We start from the raw sequence: 4,885 nt of genomic DNA, 5'->3' as shown, positions 1-4,885 counted from the left end.
TTTAATGTCTCGGGGTTTTTTGTTTGTTTTTTGTTTTTTACTGAAAATCTGTGTAAAATAGGGTTCTTTAAGAATCTTTTATGATTAAGTCTAATGGATTAACTTGATTCCTTTTCACTTTTGTGTAATGACCTTCACCTTAGCTTTAAGAAGATGTAGCAGTCAAAACTAAATGAATTTTGATTTTAAAAAGATATGAGGGGCAGAGGACTGGAGAGATGGCTTGGCCATTGTGAGCTCTGGCTGCTCTTCCAGGGGAACTGGGCTTGATTCTGAGCGTGGCAGCTAACAGTTATTTGTAACTCTAGAACCATAGGATCAACACTTCCTTTTGGTCTTGGTGTGCACTGTGTGCACATGATGCATACACATATGTACATGAAAGCAAAACACTCATAGCAGGGTGGATAAAAGTGGCAGCCAGCTAAGAGCTTCTTGGTAGTCAGTCTCTTCCCCTATGGACATCAAATTGAGTAACACCAAAGTGTCTTCACAGGATGAGGAAATGAGAAGATCCCATCGTGCCTGCAGCTACTGTTCCAGAACAAGACCCATCAATGTGGGAGGGAAAGAGTTGCCCACAGCAGCTCTCCCTCAACTCCAGGCAGGCCTGGAGGAAGGCACTTCCCTCTTAAGAGAGTGAAATGCACGAAGTCCGTGCTGTAGACTTGAAACCTGCCCCAGTGCTCCTGCATCCCTGCGAAACCCTGACACTTAACGACTAGACTAATGCCTGCAGAATAAACATCTAAAACTAGGTTAGGTCAGGCATCAGAAGGAACCCTGTGGCAGCCTGTGGGCCTCGGCCCCTTTGGGAGTTGAACAACCCATTCACAGGGGTCGCCTAAGACCATCAGAAAAGAAATTTAATGTTCATAACAGTAGCAGAATTACACTTATGAAGTAGCAATGAAAATAATGTTATGATTAGGGGTTACAGAATTAGGTAGGTGAGAACCATGCTTTACAGAAGCAGCAGCAGAGGTTACAGAATTAGGTAGGTGAGAACCATGCTTTACAGAAGCAGCAGCAGAGTCGGGGCAGGACTGACTTCACTCTGGGTAGCAGGGCACCAAAGCGCAGGGCTTCATCTCAGAGCCCAGTGTCAGGCCAACCATGGAGCAGAAAGCACTGTGCAGAAGTCAAGCCCACCGCCTCAAGACCTGCTTGGGCATGAGGTGTGTTCCTGGGCACCCTCAGGATTGGTTCTGGCTATATCAGCCCTTGAGTGGGAAAACCTGTTCTTTCCCAAGATATCACAGTCATTATGACTAGACTCAGATTGCTACCAGCTTTCTGAGCTTTTCCACCATCTGTTCCTAGCCCTGGCTGTCCTCGATGCTCCTTAATTGTTTCTGTCTCTCCACATATTTTCTCCCACAACCCCCTCCTGCCCCTCCCCATTTGATCCTCCCATTCCAGCACCTGCTTCCATCTCTATCTTCCTTGTGTTGTCCTCGATTTACTTTGTAGATCAGACTGGCCTCCAACTCACAGAGATCTGGCTGCCACTGCACCCAGCTCATATCTATTTTATTTCCCCTTAACAAAATCTACCTGACCCTCTAGTCTGTGACACTATACTCTGGGGATTATAGCTTGGTTATCACTGATTGCACAGCTAATATTCATATTTAAGCTAATACATTCCATATTTGTTTTTCTGGGTCTGGGATACCCCCTCACTCAGAATGGTTTGGTTTTTTTTTCTAGTTCCAGCCATTTGCCTGCAGATTCATGATACCATTTTAAAAAATGGTTCAGGAATACTCTGTTGTGTAAATGTACCGCATTTTCTTAATCCATTCTTCTATTGAGGGACGTCTAGACTGCTTCCACTATCTGTCTATTATAAATAGAGGGGCAATGAACATGGTTGAGCAAGGGCCTCGTGGTAGGATGAGGCATGCCTTGGGTATATACCCAAGAATGATATAGCTGGATCTTGAGGTAGATTAATTCACATCTTCCTGAGGAGCCACCACACTGACTTCCATAGTGGCTATGTGAATTTGCACTCTCACCAACACATCCTCACCAGCATGAACTGTCACTTGCACTATTGCTCTTAGGCACTCTCACAGGTGTAAGATGGACTCTCACAGTAGTTTTGGTTTGTATTTCCTTGATGGCTAAGGATCTTGGACATTTCTTTAAGTGTTTCTCGGCCATTGAGTTTTCTTTTAAGAATTCAGTTTAAATCTTTACCCCATTTTTAATTGGGTTATTTTCTTGAAATCTAGTCTTTTAGTTCAGATATTTAGCCCTCTGTAGGATATGTAATTGGTAAAAATCTTTTCCCTGTGTGTAGACTGCTTTGTACCAAGTAGCAGTGTCCTTTGATGTGCAAAAGCTTTTCCGTTTCATGGGGCCCCACTTTGTTGATCTCAGTTCCTGGGCTAATGGTGTTGTGTTGAGATAGCCCTTTCCTGTGCCAGTGAGTTCTAGGCTATCCCCATCTTCTCCACCAAGTTCAGTGCATCTGGCTTTATGCTGAGGTCTTTGATGTGTTTGGAATTGAGTTTGTGCAGGATGATAAACATGAATCTACTTGGATTCTCCTAAATGCAGCCATCCAATATGACCAGCACTATTTGTTGAACATGTTTTCTTTTTTTTTCAGTGTGTATTTCTGACCTTTTTAAAATCAAAAATCAATTGCCTATAGATGTATATGTCTGGGTCTTCAATTCAGTTCATCAGTATGTCTGGTTTTGTGCCATTCCATGCTTTAGCTTTGTGGGACAACTTGAAATCCAGGATGGTGATAACTCCAGCAGTTGTTTTATTATTCAAGATTGGTTTGGCCATCCTATTTTGTTTTGGTTAGTTTTTGTTTTTGTTTTGTGTGTTTCCATATGAAGCTGAAAAGAGCCCTTTCAAGATCTGTGGAGACTTGTGTGGGAATTTTGATGGGGATTACAGTGAATCTGTAGATTGCTTTTGGTAGTGTTGGAGTCCAGGCAAGAGGAACAGCAAACAACTCTAGAACTCATGGACCGCAGCCCACCAATTAGCATACCCATGATGGGCATGGCTCAGAGAAACAGAGCCCTGAGAACTGCGTGTCCTGAGGACTTCATGTTCATGCTGTTATGGAGCAAGGCTCTGCTTGTTACCCTTACGGTCTTCATGGTCCTCCTAATGTATGAATTATGCAAGTACTATAAGAGGCCTCCCAGCCCCTCTGGGCAGTATCACTGGCACTCACAACAATGCTTGATCTAGCAGTGACCACTACCCTTAGAAAGAATTTGGAAAAATAGATTGTTTAGCAAGGTTAGGTAAAGATGTTTGTTGGGGCCTGCTCTTTGAACTAGCTGTAGCCATTCATGTATTCAGCTTCCATTTTGTTTTAAGGTGAAATTAAGTTCAGCTTAAAAAATTTTTTTTCAACTCTGCTTCTTAGAAGTAGTTATTCATAGCTGACACTAACATTCCCTGCCAGACGGTCAAGTTACCCTGCACTAGATGATTCAATGGTGTCATAATTCACACTTTGTTATCTACACACTTGGTTACCCTTTGGATGTACTCTGAAAGACCCTAACAGCTGCCTCACTTTACCTCACTGGGGACCAGTCAGTTCAAAGGTTAGCTGATAATACTTTGTCTAGTTAGCCAACAGTTTCTTTGAACGGTTAGCCAAAATGTGTTACGGCCCTCACCTTGGCCTTTACAGTTGGTTTTTCCATAAGAGGACTGTCCCGACAGCAGGCCGATGTCGCAGTCGGGCTCCTGAGTGCTTTCTGTGTCCCTTACTGCAATCAGCTCAGCAAAGGCTTTTAGGAAACCGTCAGTATCTCACTGAGATGGGAGCGCAAGTGCTTCGTGTGTTCTTGTACTGCAACGTGCTTTTGCTAGTGGCCGTGACAGAGAAAATCTTAAGGAAAAATAGATTGTTTAGCAGGTTTAGGTAAAGATGCTTTTGCTGGTATCTCTGATGTGGAAAATCTTAGAGAAAAACAGATTGCTTAGCAAGGTTAAGTAAAGATGCTTTTGCTGTCGGCTCTAGTGTAGAAAATCTTAGGGAACAACTCAAAGTTAAGAAAAGTACAGACTATGGACTTTTTGAGGTTGGTGAGCAAAGACAGTAGCCCAGAATGCCACTGGCTGGAGTGACTTTTTCAAACTGGGCTGGTGACTGAGATGATTATTGATTTCCGTCTCCCTATTTTTTTGCCCTCAGCTTCCTGGTAAGATTTAATAAAAATTTATTAATGAGTAGATGCACACCTTCAAGTTTTAAAGTAGAAATGGCTGGTTGTTTTTATATAAAAGTTTAGATTGTGATTCTTTAAAGATTTTTTTTATAAGATTACCTTTTAAAAGAATTGATTCTCTCTTTGTAACTGCAAACTACAGCCTGCCAGTAAAGAGAAACTGGCTGAGAAATTACCTTGTTTGCTCGTACTTTGTTAATATATAACAAAATTGCTTAGTTACAAATGTATATGGGTTCGTGGGAATAACTTGTTTTTCATGTTTGTTTTTCACTCATAATACATGTGAGCGTGTGAAAGTGTTGGGGAATGGGCCGGAGAGATGGCTCAGTGGTTAAGAGCACCACCTGCTCTTCCAGAGGTCCTGAGTTCAATTCCCAGCAACCACATGGTGGCTCATAACCACCTATAATGTAATCTGATAGCCTCTTCTGCAGATAAAGCACTCATATGCAATAAATAAAATAAATAAATCTTTTAAAAAAGAAAGTATTGGGGAATATGTTTTTCTTACATATACTCATTGTAACTGGTAACCGTTCACTTAAAGAAAAATAACCACATTATGATTTTTGTACTACTTGAAAGATTTTTCTGGGATATATAAACTGTGGGAGAAGTAAGAACGTTGTTGCAGCTCCTCAGAGTTTCTTCCATCCATC

This window comes from Acomys minous (genome assembly GCF_964271855.1).
Source record: "Acomys minous genome assembly, chromosome: 9".
NCBI classification, from domain to species: Eukaryota; Metazoa; Chordata; class Mammalia; order Rodentia; family Muridae; genus Acomys; species Acomys minous.
The sequence above is the reverse complement of the archived record's forward strand: the minus strand, read 5'-3'. Positions refer to the sequence as shown.